The sequence below is a fragment of the Excalfactoria chinensis genome, chromosome 2 (assembly GCF_039878825.1).
Source record: "Excalfactoria chinensis isolate bCotChi1 chromosome 2, bCotChi1.hap2, whole genome shotgun sequence".
Lineage (NCBI taxonomy): Eukaryota > Metazoa > Chordata > Aves > Galliformes > Phasianidae > Excalfactoria > Excalfactoria chinensis.
The window spans coordinates 129,378,851-129,394,945 of record NC_092826.1 but is presented as its reverse complement, the minus strand read 5'-3'; the positions used below and the strand labels follow the sequence as shown (position 1 = coordinate 129,394,945).

Genomic DNA, 16,095 nt, shown 5'->3' with positions numbered 1-16,095 from the left:
TGTGAAAATCTGAGCTGTGAGTTGTAGTCTGAAGACAAACCATGATTTTCAGAGTTCAGCAGAAATGATGAGTTTATCTTTTAATGGATGGAGATCTATTAGTAATTATGTCTTTTTTTCCCTCTTTTTTTCTTTTCTTTTCTGAATGCTACTCTATCTGCCCTCCCCTCTGCTCTCCCTGGCTAATCCAGGCCCTATCCCTATAATTTAGTCTCTTCAGGCCTCAGTGTGGGACAAAAACCCCAAGCCTCTGAAGTGATTGCAGTGGTGGTGGTTTGTCATTTCCCCAGACTCTTCTGCTGCTGGTTAGAGCACACTGATGTTTACTTCTGGCCTGAAGCCCTCTCTCATTCTCTTGTTTTGCCTGCGGAGGTGGCCAGGAGGGCAGAGGGGCATTGGGGCAGAGCCCATGCAAGGACTGCAATGCGGCTGGCACAGGGACCAGGATTCAGCCCATTGCAGGTATATTGTAATTTCACTCTGCTGGCATGACATTCAGCTGTGGATAATCCTGGTGCAGAACTAGAGGTAGCTTTGCACTCACGGGTTAGGACTGTAGGCATGTCTTATGCGTGGGACGTCCCTGTCCATACATCTGCTCCCTGGCTGCTTGCTTCTGTCTGGATGGAGCTTTCAGTAATTGCCAAAAGGCCTTTCTTATTTTGGAATGCATTCAAATAAAACTGCCTTCCTAATACAGCTTTCCTTCTACAATTCTTTGGGTCCTTAAGTATTAAAATCCCAAACCAGGAACAACTGGGATTTTTTTTTTTCTTACCATTTTTGATCATGATAATGTAGTAGATCAGAGTGCAGGCATCTTTTCCACTGTGGCCCAGGTCCAACTATCTGTAAACATAAATAGGTATGCAACTGTTTCTGATGTTTCTCATTCATATTCTGATCTTAATTATTTCAGTTTGGTATTTCTCTTTTGAGTCTAAGTATGAAAAGCACAGATTTCACTTTCTGATGGAAAGAAACAGTGGTAAAATTGAAGATGTAATTTTTGTCCCCATGAATCCTGGGAGACACATGCAGTGCAGTTTATCAAAGTGGTGGAATAATAAACTTTCAATGAAGTTTTTTTTTCTTTCTTTATAAACCTCTGATATCAGCCATCCAGGTAAGACTGACGGTAGAAGTTACACAGTACTTTTTAATAGTTTTATTGTGAAGAAGAGTGTATAAAAGATCACTGTAACACATCACTGTGCTAAATTCTAATTGATCTGTGTCATTTTACAAAACATGACATGCTCTGAATGCATGAAGACTTTTCCTTTTGCTCTTACTTTACAGGCCGGTGCAGAGAACAGCCCATATAGACTTACACTGTACTGTGCAACAGAATTGTACCCCTCATAGCAGGCATGAAACCTTCTCGAGCTCATGACTGCTTTCTTTTCTTTTCTTCTTCTTCTTTTTTTAATCTTTATAATTTAAGAGAGTACTTGACTCTCACGGTGTTAATTTTGGTCTTATGTTGAAACCGTCTGAAAATGATACGTAGGTTGAGAGGTCTGAAATATTTGAGTCCCAGACAGTTTAACAAATATATTTTTGAACTCCTGAAGCTTAGGAAGACTTCAAGTAAGCAGGTTTTACATAGAACTAACTGGTGAACAGGATTTCTGTTTTGTGACAAAAAAGATGTTTAGATTTTAATATGGCATTTCAAGAGAAGTAGCAGCTTTTGTAAAAAGCATTTCCTACTGCACACAGAAGGTTTTTCAGAGGCTGAGATGGGAGGCTGAGTTGTGAGGCTGCTCTCTGCAACCACTCCCCAAACCTGGGTGCTGGGTGTTGACATTGTTGACATCAGTGTCTACATCGGAGAATCTTCTTCTCAAAGGAAAACTTTGTAAGGATTGGTGTTTTTACGTCAAATTGTGCTTCTGGGGAGTTGGTGTTGAAGGAAGCTCTCCTAAGGGTGAGGATTCAGTCATGGGAACAGGCTGCCCAGGAAAACGATGTAGTCCCCATCCCTGGAGGTATTTAAGAGGTGTGTGGACGTGTCACCAAGGGACATGATTAGTGATGGCACTCAGCAGGGCATGCTGATGGTTGGACTTGGTGTTCTTGGGAGTATTTTCCAACTGAGATATATCTATGATTCTGTTCCTCATCACTGTGTCTAAAATATTTCTCTTCTCTTAAGTTACAGAATTTTATGCTAATTTTTGTTACATTTTATATTTCCAGACAGGATGAGAACAACATTACTAGGGCCAAATGTACATGCTGTTTAAAAGCAAAAAGAAATCCTACAAAAGAGGAAGGGTGGAAGAGATGCAAGTCATCCAGCAACATAAAATGTTATTAGGGCTAAATTTTACTGCTCAGTGCAAACCTCCTGATGAAATCCATGCACGCGAACTTGGAACAGAAGTTTGGCCTGGCCCAGAGCGTTGCTGTGAGTCAGTGTCTGATTCATGACAGCCGGGAGAACATAATCCCTCTTCCTCCAGTACCCAGTGTGTGTGCAGTGTTCGTCCCCCCACCTACTTTATAGTCGTGCAATCTCTTACATGTTCTTGTATAAACAGTCTGGTTTTTAAATTGAGAACTAAATGAAGAGGTTTCTTGCCTCTCCCTTGTGTTAGAACTGATACAGAAAAATCCAGCAAAACTTAGATTTTTTTTCCCCTTCCTGCTTCATTTTGAAGGAGCGTGGGGCTTGTGAGTTGGAAATGCTTTCTGCTTGGAAGACAGCAACGGCCTCCAGCCAACTTTATCTTTAGCTTGCAGCCTGTAGATCTCCCTCTGTCACACCAAAGTAAGGAAGTTCATGACCTCTCCATATCTGAAAAAGTTGACTAAATATAGACTGGGAACTTTCTTGGGAATTCTCTCAGCAGTATCCCTCATAAAGCAACAGAGACGCCGAATCCCTGGGTAATGTGGGAGGTATTGCTTATAACTGGCCTGTATGTGGGGTTAGCCTGTGCCCTGTGCTCTGGGGCTTTCATCTGTGCACAACCATGATTTCTTTATGTGCCTGCAGCAGAAAGCACATGATAGCAGCCATAAGGCTTTCTGGTGAAGAATTCTCCACTAGAAAGCGAGCAGTCAGTACTGGAAAATGACAGTGCGTGCTCAGGCTCTGGAAAATGCTTTCCTTTTTCTTAGTGTTTTCAGTTTCAAATGTACATCAGTTGTGATGGGTTTTTTTCTTGTTCTGTTTTCTATACTGAATCAAATAGAGCACAGGAGAAGAGTCAGAGAATTCAAATTTTTGTGGCAGATTTTCTCTAAGAATAATATTCTTAAAAACTGAAGAGTGGGTTTTATATATGCAACGAGATAGTTTTGTAGCTTGTGAACTTCTGTCACTTCAGACATCTCGCTGTTTAAAATAGCATGTGGGATTTTTTAAAATAAATATATTTTTATCCCAGTTATTGAAACTTTCATTGTATTTTTAGCAGTGCTGTTGCTATTAATGTGGAGGAGAAGAGGCACAACAAACGACTGCTGGTTGCTAGGGAATAACTTGCAAAGTTGAATTAATTCGTTTGAAGTGTTTTGCAAAAATACATGGATGGAGGTTGTGGTTAGATGAGATGGTTTAAAACTCTTGTTAGCTTGATGTAGTGCTGGCTCGGGAGCTGTTAATGTATGCTATCTAAAACACATGTTGCAACAGTCAGAAAGATGCCACATTTGAGTCTATTTCTATTTCAGTAGGCTCTTTTATTTTTGCTATTATGTGTGGTTACAGAACAGCAAGCAGTTTTTTTCTTTTCTTGTGTGGAGCCTACATCACTATCATAATGCAAGTGACAACAGCCGTGGTTATGCTCTGATCACTGGGAGATAGCAAGAGATGCTGGTGCCTTTCTAGGTGGCACCAGTTGGAGTGAGTCCAGATGAATAATAAAAACAGGTTTTCAGAAAAAAAAAAAGCCTTGTGAAGTTTTTAAGAACTTGTTTTTTTCTGACGCTCATTAGTCAGGGTTTGCTATTTGTTCTTCTTAGTCTCAAATGTACCGCGGTTATTTTAGAGGAGTTACTTAAACTAAAATTTGCAGTTCTTAAAAAAAACATCAAACATTTCTGTGAAAGTTTGAGCTATGTGTAATTGAATGCGCCTTGCTTGCTTTGATTTTTTTCTCCTTCCATCAGTCCTATGTAAAACGCATTGTTGGTGTTTTGAAGCATTCTAAGAAATAGGTCTGTGGTTTTACTGAAAACATTTTCATCAAGTCAGCTTCTTGAAGCGTATAAGGATCTAGAAACTGGAAGTCTCAAACACAGGTTTCATCAAGTAAAGTCTGCTTCCTTACTTGACTAGCAGGAGAGGAAACACAGTGACTTGATTTTGAAAAGACTGGAGGGTATGACTGCAGATGGAATATTGCATTACATTTTACTCTGCTTCTAACATTGTTACACTACTTAGTTTTGAGTCATTTATCTATTTTCTGCCAAGGTTGAGTATGCTATGAAAATGGGAATTTCTATCTTGGACCACATTACAAGTTAGGACTGAGAACACCAGTGTTTCATATCGTTCTTGCATTGATCAAACCTTTACAGACACAGATTATCTGAGCTGGTAAAATGAAGCTGCCTTTACAATCCCCTATGTGATATACTCACTGTACAGTTGAGAAGACTTTACTGGTTTTGATGTGTATCTTTTTTTTCCTTTTCTGGTCAAGACGACTAGCTGGTTTTGCTTCTTTCTTAATCAAGACTTCTGCTTTAATTTTGACGAGTGCAAACTTGCTTTTATGAGATTTAAGCAATTTGGGAAAATGTGTAATGGCTTAGAATTCAGTGCCCTGCTGTTAGCTGCTCCCCATCGCTATAGGTGACAAGGAAAAGATAACTAAGGAAGTAGAATGAGGTTTTTAATGCTATGCCCCAACTTCTTGCATTAGTGAGTTCATTTTTCAGTGTTTAATGTACTAATGCAGCTACATCTGTGAGGGTATCGCGAGGTAAAGTTGGAAGGAATATCAGTGGAGTGATTGTGGTGTCGTAAATGGAAAACATGTGCTTTATATGCTTTTAAATAGTGTATTGTTTTTTTTTCCCCACCCAGTAGTTGTCATCTGTGTTTGCTTTAATATCTTGGAAGTACCCTCCGTTGCTGCTGTTGGCCAGCTATGGAAGTGATTGTGAACTATACATAAATGCAGATGATGAAGGAGAAGAACAGGTTGGGAGAAGGGAGAGGAAGAACGGGGACATTGTGGTGCACCTGGCAGCCTCAGAGGCCAGGTAATTTTTGGAATAAATGGAATTCTGGAACCATAAATGAGATTGAGGGAAATGAGAGGACTTGGAAAGTGAGACCAGTAAGGGTAGAGCCACTGGTGTGATGAGGGCTGAGGGCAAGATGTGGAATTGGGGTTTTACTGTTGTATGTTTTCTTCACTACTTATGGAGTGGGAGTTTCTGTTAGTTAAACTGGCTTGGACCAGATCTGAGCATAGATACTGAACTGAAAAAGGAGTACTGCAGGATTGAGAGGAAGAACTGTAACCAGTGACCTTAGAACTAAGTGTGGGCTTATCACAGAATCATAGAATCACAAGATTGGAAAGAGCCTACGAGATCATCTAGTCCAACTGTCCTCCCATTACCATTGATACCACAAGCCACTAAACCATATATCTGAGCTCCTCATCCAGACGCCTCTTAAACACTGCCAGGGATGGCGACTCCACCACTTCCCTGGGCAGCCATTCCAGTGCCTGACCACTCTCTGAGAGAAAAAGTTTTTCCTTATGTCTAATCTAAACCTCCTCTAGTACAACTATTGTAGCCACTTCCTTGGGTCCTGTTTGTTGCCTGGGAGTAGAGACCAGACCCCTCCTCATCACAACCTCCCTTCAGGAAGTTGTAGAGTGCAGTGAGGTCTTCACAGTTGAAGTTAAATTGGAACAGTGGGAAGAGTGAAATGTGGAGTTGGTAGCACTCAGCATTAGTTCTGTCTTTATTTTTTCCTTGAAGTCTCCAGCCTGCCATGTGCTTATTATGCTTAATCATAAAAGGTGGTAATAGCTTGCAACATGGTCAGACAGTTATAATACAGTCATATTAATCTAAGGCTACCTTAGGGTATTTTTATTTATTTGTTTTCCTAAGGTTTTATCTATAAAAGTTACAAACACTTTTGAAAAAAAAAAAAGACAATCCCAGTGATTATTAATTTTAAGAGCTTGGAGGTAAAGGTGCTTTTCCTCCTTCACCCATTCCTGGAGCCCTGCCTCACAGTTCCTGCTCTGGATTGGTACCATTCAGAACCTTGAATTCAAATAGATTGGCATATCTGTTTTGTTTGACATAAAAATAATGATGAATATAATTGTTGCAGTGATTGCACTGTAAGCTTTGGATAAATGCTAAGTGTCCAGAAGTGAATGACTGCGCTTCATTTCATGCCGTAAGAGAATGCTGAACTGTCCAAACTGCTTCCAAATATTGAGCAGTTTGGAAAAATAATAGCTGAATATTGTTGTTAAAATTTCCCCCCAGAGATGAAAATAAGGCTTGTTTTGGTTAAAATATCTTGGAAAGTATTTAGCAGACAGATTAACAGACTGCTCTGATTATTTCCAGCTAGCAGCTTCAAAAACAAGGATCTCAGTGTGTCTGACCTGCAGGCCCTCATGTGGGTGTGCACACGCGTGTGTTAGTGAAGCTTCTCTGATTGTTGGTACAAAATAAAAAGGTACAATGGTGGGTGCTTCACGTCAGCCTGCTTTGGGTGCACAGAAAGCTGGCTGTTGTGTGAGACACAGTCTCTACAAGGCTGTGGAGGATGACGGAAGGGAAGATGTTGGCATTTGCCTTGCCATGCAAATGGTGGCAAGGTCATTGTGGACTTGGGAACAGTTTTATAGTACGCACTGGAAACTCTTTAAGTCCCCCATTTAGTTATTAGCAGCAAGCACAGAGGTTGGGCCACCTGGCAAGGGCAGGTGCTTTCCTATTTTACTCTGTAGAGATAATGTGTTGATTCATACCTTCCTAGACCACATTTATCCTCATTATTGAACACATAGCACTGTATGAGTGCTTTATCTATATCATTTACATAGTTGCCTATTGTCTAATCGTGGTTCTGCTCTCAGTATGAAATCCTTTCGCTTGAACAATTAATAAAGCTCTAAATCCTATCAGAAATGTAAGCTACCATAGCTGACCTAAACAGCAATAAACTTTCCTTTGATTCCTTGTAACTTTTGCATTCCTTCCCCATGGTTCAGCAAAGCTGTTTATACTGCAAAGTCCTTCCCACCACACTTTGACTTTGAGGCTTCCAGAGAAGTAAGAGTCGTGCGAACAGAGAGGGACGTTTTGTATTTTTCACTGACTATATGGCTTACAGGCTGCTGGAAATATCAGGCTCTGTTTGTAGTAATGTACTTGCAACTCTCCATGTGTATTAATGATAGCTTAGAGTTCACATAATACAGGATTAATCGACTCCGTTCACTCAGGAGTGTATATCAAATTTTTTTGTTTCCACCATTCATGGCATTTGATATTAATGTCCCTCAAATGAAAATCTTGCCAGTACGTTTCTAAAATGTATTATTTCATCTCATGCTGGATGCTACTAGGGTAGAAAAGTGTATTTCTGCCCTCCCCAGTCTTCCCTTGAAAGAAGGATTTGGTCAGACTTGCAATTTTTTTCCTTCCTAATGCTTAATAAGCATAGATCAGTTATGCACATCAATCTACATCATCTATGTGTGAATAAAAGCCACACACATATCCCAATAAAAAAACGTTCTTCCAGTCTGAAACTGGTACTGATTTTGAAGAGCTTTCATTGTGGATGAAAACCAATGTAAGTTTACATCCAAGCAATGCTGTAATGATGGATGGATGAAAGATAAGCTCTTAGGAGAAACAGAAATCACTTCTCCCTTCAGATTCACTTATGGGTGCATTGTCAGGCTGCAAGCCAAGGATGTTCTGCATTTGTTCACCATTGTTGCCCAAATTCTGTTGTCCCTGCATAGAAGATTGTGTGCCAGGGTAGTCAGTATATTAACGCATGATTGTGAATTCTGGACCTAGCTGCCATATTTCATATCTGTAATCTGAAGCTAATAATAATAAAATGTTAACGATACACTGTTTTGTTGCATTATTGATTGTGTTTGCTCTACACTACAGCAAAATACAGTGAAAAGGACAAATTGTTCTTACTTCTCTTGTGGATTTGGCACACTTGGAGGCTGTGGCAGTGCTAGAATATAGATCTAGGGCTTTCCTACAGAGAAATCAATCCCATATTAAATTTTCCTTGCAGCTTAAGAGAAATGATGTTATTCAGTGCTCACACCATGGACATGAGAGAGTTTATAGACCCACTCAATATATTTTTCTTCATTGTTTTATTTTTTCCCTAGTGAACATGAACTTGCACAGCAGAAACAAATAGCACTAAGGGTAAAACAAAGCAAAACAAAGCAAAAACCAACAGAACACAAGCGTTCATCTTTCACAAGCAAACATAAAAGTTTAAGCATTTATTGAATCTCAAACCACGTGCATTCTAATGGTGTGCTGCCCTGCGCATTCTACTGGCAGCAGAAAGCAGCTTTCCCCGTTGGCTGACCCTGTCCTGTGGCACGGCACCTCCTGGTGGCAGCCGGGCTGCGCGTGAGGAGTGTCACCTCAGAGCTTCGAGCTGACACCGACAGCATGTCCAAGGCTTGGGATGGCCAACAGCCCACTGCCCAGCCACCTGCGGAAAGGAGGGGACCTGGCTAGGAGTGTGGACCAGGGCACGGGCAGGAGACAGGGCAGTGCCCTACTGCCCAGTGTGCTTGGGTCACAGCTGGGTGCTGCACCTGGGACTGGGGCTGCCCAAGGTTCCTTCTAGCCCAAACTGTGCCAGGATGGGATGCTAACCAGTAGTGTGTTGATATGATACTTAACAGATAGTGTGAAGCTGATTTAAGATAAAGGTGTAATTTCTCATGGCTTGGTAAACCTTGGTTTTAAAGCTAACACACTAATAGAAAGGATTACACTTCTTAAGACATAGTATTTTTATCTAGAACTTTGTAGGGTAGAAAACAGGAGTATTTCTGGGTTGCCTCTGGAGTACATCTTGGACTAATTTGTTGATAGGTTCAGGAAGTTGCTGAGTGCACTTTTGTTTCAGAAGAGATTCATCTGTATTGAAAGTCAGTGTGACCTGCACAATGGCTGACAGCTGAAGTAAATTCACTATTCTTAATGGCAAACTTTTGTTGTTTGGGGAAAGATCCAGTAGTTCTTTGATGCTTTTGTACTCTAGTAGTAATGCAACACAACTCAATATGTAGTAGTGTTCCAGTAACTTACCACGTTATTTCAATTTAGTGTGTTTTTGGAGGTACTTTGTTTTTCAAGTGCTCTAATGATTGTCTCAATAGTTTGGCTATCAGGCTTCTATACTGAGGACTGAACCCCATAATGCAGTGTCGTAACTTTTTAAGTAAATGACTGTTACTGTTAAAAATGTACATGTAGGATGCATGGAAAACCTAACATTGCTTTCTACTTCATAAAGACTCTTTCCAACATTTCATTGTCTCGGGAAAAGTGATACTAGCCAGATGTTCAGATATTATCTTGAGTGAAGTTTTGCAAAGTAAAAGCCCTTTTAGTGGGGCTGCAACAGTTTTGGTCAATGTAAAAGTGGAACAACATTCTGCAGTGATCAGATCTGCATGTTTTTCTCTTTTTCATAACTGATTCATATCCATAATTATTTATGTAACACTCGGTTGAAGACATTGTGTGTGTAATTAATGAAAAAATGGAATCCCTGACCAAGCATGCTTTTAAGGGCAGGATAAGTAACCTTCCTTGGTGTACATCCTTGTTTCTGTTGTACAAAATACTGCTAAATGTACTTCAGCTTGATACTGATTCCAAAGAGCAATTTTCTGGGTTAAGGAGCAAAAAGATGAAAAGGATGAGTCTTATCTTCTAGTGTTCCATGTTCAGTGATTTTCTGTACTCTTCATAGCCCTGTTTTTGTTTCATGGGGCACTGGGCAAGGTAGAGCAAACATGCTCCAAAACTGGGAGGAAAGCAGTGACTGCAGGTGGATTGCCATCGGGAAAGGAAGAAGTAGCTCAGCTCGGCCTGGTACCTTGAGTTGCTGGTATCTGGTGCCTTCTGAGGCATACAGGAGTACTTTCATTAATGCTAAGTATTTTGCAGGCTTGTGCTCTCGCAGGCACGGTGAGCATACTTATGCTGAAAATCATCACAAACTGTCCATGGCACGGTGTCAACATGTCTAAGAGAATGCTATTGTCTTCAGAGCTGCTTTTTTCCTTTCCCTCTGCTGCATGTGTTACACAGGAGGTCTTTGTGTCTGAAATTCCAGGAGGTTTGTGATGGGGATGAGATGCAATGCAAACCCAGGTTTTTGCCCTCCTTGCTGAGCGACAAGGCTGTGCAAAGTGATGGAAGCCCAGCTCACATCAAGAATGTTCGTGGCTTTTTCTTGGCACCTGGAAGCTTGTTTTGACGGTTCCCTCCTCCAGTACAGTGCTAGACAGGGAAATGAATGAATTTGTTGGCAAATTTTCAGACACATTCGTTTTTTATTAACCATTATTTTCCTTTCAGCCTGTGGTAACATGCCCGAGTGCCATATGCTGCTGAGCAGACAGGTCCGGTCCACACCTGAGCTGGGTTATTGTCTTAGTTTTGATCTGTGTGTAATCTTTTGCCACAAGAGCTCTATCTGTTCTCAGAACACTCAGCCACACACGTTTTGATGTACCCTCAAATTCCAGGTGATTTTAAGCAGAAACCAGAAATTCATGCTTACTTTCCCTTTATCTCTTCATTTATGAAGGAAATGTTGCATTGAATGTTTTGGAACTGCCCCTGCAGCTCCACACTCATTGTGCACAACTGTCTAGTTGGCCCTGTTTTTTAAAAATCCTCTGTGGAGCTATGTAATGAAAAAGGGCTTAAAGCTGAAAAGCACTTAATGTACCCAAATTGAATTCACCTCCACTTTGGGAAGATGGTATCAAGTAAGCTAAGGAAACCATGGTGAGCTCTGCATGACAGGCAGCCCACTTCCCAACATACTGTTGCAAATTTATCTTGACTAGATTGGAGAATAAGGCTGTATGTGGAAACCATCTGTTTAACGTGAATTCTAGATGTGCAACAAGTGGCAGTGGCAGCAGGTACACACCTACCTGGGGTGAGGAAACACACCCTGGGCGGGAAGGCCCTGCTGGGGAGCGGCTGCCTGCTCACAGTGCTCCCTGCTGGGTGGCTCTGGGCAGGCAGGATCAGAACATGAGGAACTGCCCTGCAGTGCTAGGCAAATACAGGACTTGGGGTGCTCTGGGGCACCCTTGTGGTATGGTAGGGAAAATCACATGACAGCAATGGGTGCTGCATGGTGGCATGTAGGAACACCACACATCATAAGGTGGGTGTTTTAGGAGGCTGTTTTTCTGCTTACTGTTACGCATGAGGGCTGCTCGGAAAGTAACGCCTCCTGTTTTATTATGTAGGCCCACCAAATCAGAGGTAGATGTTGGTGGTATGACAGTAGAGTCTGAACCTACCCAGTGACACTCCATTACATTTTGTTGCCATGTGACAGATGGCAGCAGAGGGGCAGTCTGACAATATGGCATCTGACTTGGAAGTATGAAGCAAAAGTACAGAACTGAATTCCTCCAAGTGGAAAAAATGGCACCCACTGACATTCACTGACACCTGCTGAACACTGATGGGAACCAGACAGTGGATGTGAGCATAGCAAGGTGGTGGGTGGTGTGTTTCTGCAGTGTTGACACCGACAGTGGGTCACCTCCGCTGGTGCAGACTTTTACGAGCATGGCATGAAGGGTCTTATTCATCACTGGTCAGATACACAGCTTATGGTGGTGACTGAGAAATGGTGTTCTGTAGATGAGAATGTGCTCTATCAACTAGTGTGATTGAGCTCTTTGTATCTACTGTAGCTTCCTTGGAAATTAATAGGAGGCATTACTTTCAGAGTTACTTTTGTAGACTGCTCTTTCCAGTGAGGTTTATGGTACTCTCTCCTATGGCATGGCAAAATATTTCAAAGAACAAGCTTATTTATTGTAATGTTTAATCTTAAACATATATTTTTGGAATGTGTATGTTTGCAAAAACTAAGGCACACATTTAGAAATAAAAAGCATAAGAAAACTCTCTATGCCACTAGTTAAGAACAAATTATAGTTTCCATTCCTGCTTCTAGATATTGTTTTCCACATATGTTCCTTGTTTCTACTATGTGGGAACATAACATTGTTAGCTATAGAATACTGAATGATATTACTTAAACTAATGGTTTTCTCAGTTTTTCCTTTGTGCTTTTTACAAGTTGTGTCATATGGAATAAACAGAATATGAATGACTGCATTTTTACGAGCTTTGCTAAACCGTTCTTGCTTCCACTCTCTGTTAGTGTTCACATAGCAAATATTTATCTTCCATTATAGAGGACGTTGGAGCAGAAAATGTGGTGCTCATGATTTTAAACTCTAAGTACCTTTATAATCACCATCAAGTAGAATAGTTAGATGGGTGTGCACAGGAAACAGGAGATCTGACTTGCTTAGACTTGAGCTGAGTGATGCAATATTTAAATGAAGATGTTATAAATCAGGTTTAGCATTACTTCTGTCCTTTTGTTCAATGAAGTGAACTTGCTAGTTCTTCTACATGCACCAGTGACAAAGACATTTATATAGCTTTTGTGAAATATTACACGTTGCTAATTTCCACACTGATAGAGCAGTGTAGTTCTGAGTTTTCTATCAAAGTATGCTTTGATACCTCTAAATTCACTGCAAATCTGTAGACCATTTTAGGCAATCATGAGAAGGGCGAGAGATTATTAGCATGGCTTTGTTTTGTTGACAAACATGTGGAAATCTACTGTAATATCCAAAGTCATGTTTTGAAACTGCAGTAAAATATTCATGTCTGTGATAATGCTTTCTTTAACCAGAAACATTCTAAAGCAGGTTTCATGAAAAAAGTCTCAATATATACATACAGATTTTGTTTTGTTTAGTGTTTATTTTTCATCTTTGCAGAAATTGACATTTCTGCCTTCTAGACTCAATGTTTTTTGTTGTCTTTATGTTTTGTGTCTAATATGTGAGTGCCTCAGTCCTGCAAGCGTCTCTTTCCATACTCTGTAAGGAGGCATCTCTGAGTTACTGTTGGAGAGAGTTCTCTGTTGATGAGACCGCATTTGGAGCTCTGCACTGCTACTGGGAAACTGTGACCCTGAAGGTCCCTGAGGTGTCCTGAAGGAGTCATTGGGGCAATCTGCCCCACTGATGAAGTAACTCTACTAAACTCTGTTTGGTGCCAATTTCTACATTATGAATCACTAACTCTTCGAAGCCAAAACAGTAATTCTGACTGCTTCAGAAAATGTTTGAGGACTGCAATACTACCTTCATATGGGAAATTCGGAATATCTGTTTAATGACTGCAGTGGAGAAATGTAACTTGACCAAGCAGTGAATACATATATCCTTGTAAAGTCAATGTAGTAGTACTTGAATTCAAGTCAGTGCTGATCTTGGTTCAGTCTCTTTTGCATTTAGCAAATAGAGCATATAAGCTCTTTCTTATGCAACGTGTGTTTGTTGTAGACAGAGTACAGGCCAGGAATTTCAGTTTGAGCATTTGTGCAATTTATATGTTTCCATCTTGTTTGTGTAATTATTACATAGATTTAAGCTTGGAAATTCAAGGCCGTGCATAGAACTTTATTAATGCAGTAAAATCACTAGGGTTTTTTTTCCTTATTTTTTGAGGGGGGAGGAGTGGGGAGGTGGTGCAGGGGGTATGTTATAACTAATCTCTACAGCACGTGATTTTTCCACTCCTTGCTGGAACTCTTCCTTCCCAAGCCTCCCCCTCCAAGTCTTTGATTTATGGGAAAACTTTAATGGAGGAAAAGGGCCTCAAGAGAAGGACTGCTCTGTGAAGTTTGGAGAAGGCTTTAATGAAAAGTTTCATTGTTATTTCATATTTACTTACCAAATCCTGCCAGAGTAAATTCTTGCCAAACTAGTTTTATATATTTCTTGTCTGGTCTTGCTAACTTACTGTTTTGTATCAGGACCTTGTCAAACAGGAAAAGCGACCAGAGTAGTTGAGGTTATGGCACAACAAATAGGTAATGCAGAAAAAATGAAGTCTATCTCAAACTTCTTATGTAATATTGAGAAACTTTTAAAGGAACTAATTAGCAAAAGTGATGCAGCTTTTATCAAAGCTATTTTTAATGCAGATTGAATGTACTGAAATAGCACAATAGTGCTTTAGAAGTGGGTGTTCCTACTATTGATACCGTAATCGTTCACGTTTCTTATGTTTGCCTTGGAGGTGGGAAGTACTTATGATAGAAAGGGGGAAAAAAAAAAAAAAAGCAGGCAGGAATATTAAAGTTCCATTTTGAGTTTGTGTGTTGTTTGTTTTGATAGATTTTTTTGAGCTGTATTAATTAGCAGTGGGAATGTGAATCAAGACCATAAGATGATTCCTAGCCCGTCAGTTCTCTTGTGCCTTCAAAGCCTGGATGTTCATAACTGTGTCTCAGGGTTTGGTCTAGGTACCAGAGAGAGGAGCTTTTTGTAATGGGATAGAGGATGAAGAAAGCTCTTTCCTTTCAGCCTTAGAGCAGAATTTACAAAGGCACGTCTTTAATGCACTTTGCTTGAGAACTTGTTCATTAAGGGTCTTTGAAGTTTCTTAGCATCTTGAAGTTCCTCTGCATGTGTGATAATGTGCGTAATGTAGTGTTGTTTTAAATTATTTCTGAATTTTTACTTTATGTAAGTGGATGGTGAGTTATTTCCTGTAAAGTGCAGTGAGGCTAATTCCAGTTTGAGGAAAAAGCCACGCATTAGGGAAATCAGTTAACTGTATGATAAGTATTTGCTTAGAAGAAATGTGAGGTAATGATCTTCAATAGTTACAGAACTTAGAGAAAAACACCATAAATTTAATTTCAGAAATCTCTTGGTTAGTGACTGTTTTCAGTTGAATTTCCTGAGATAGAAATGAGGCAAGTTTCATGGTTATCACATTTCTCCAAAAGCATGTGAATGTATCACATACAGAGTTGCTTTTCATACTTGGGAAATAGAGTTCTAGGACATCACAAACAAAATGAATGTCATTTGATGTTCTTCTGTGGAGCGTGTTGCCCTAAATTTCATGCAGCGTGTACTTTGGAGATTTAAAAATATGTATGGATTTGGAGGATTTCTGGTTGGCCCTTTTCTTCTGTTCTGTCCTTTAAGACATCAAATGTTTTGACTTCCAGACTCTCATACCTGAAAAGAGGTTGATGCTAGTGACTTTTTCTAGGGAGGCAGGCACACTTGGCAAGGTGTTGCAAGTTTGAAGGTCCTCAAATAGTTGCTTTCTGCATTCATGTCTGCTCTGTGAAAAGCAACAAAGCTCTGCTATTCTATTTATGCTTAACAACAGCCTGGGGCATTGGCTTTGTTAAGGGGGAATATTTGAGAAGAAAGAAAAGATTGCGTATCTTGTTCAGGTTGTGTGTTTATAGTACAACTTTTGCCTATTGGAAAACAGACCTTTTAAGAATAGCAAGTTGAGATGTAGTCAGCAATCACATGATGTAAGAACACGCAGAAGACACTTTGTGGATGCTTTGTTATTCTTTCGGTTATGACTTCCTTCTGTACTAAAAGTAATAGTAAAAGCTATGAAGCTAGTCTTTCCAATTACTGGTAGGCATATTTACATATGTAAAAACACATGCATATATATATACACATCTTTTCTTAATTAAAATGTAAAGTGTTCCTTTTATGTAACTCAGATATCCCACTACCAACGCAGCAAGCACTGGTTGAAACCCTTTCATACCATTTCAGTACACTTCAGTATTGATTTCTATCCATAAGACAAGCTGTTAAACTTCTATCACATAGAAAAAAAAAAATCAACAAAATAAGCAAACACACTTTTCTTTTTTCTTTTCTTCCCCCCCCCCCCCCCCCCTTACAATTTTGTGCCTGTTGACCACTGTCTGAGGTGGTTCATTTAGAAGAGGAT

General features: G+C 40.1%; 1 protein-coding gene across 1 annotated transcript in view; it reads left to right on the top strand.

Annotated features, from left to right (window-relative positions):
- PARD3 (par-3 family cell polarity regulator) overlaps window positions 1-16,095 on the top strand; it is a 411,266-nt gene that overhangs the window by 28,995 nt on the left and 366,176 nt on the right. The gene's annotated exons all lie outside the window — the stretch shown is intronic.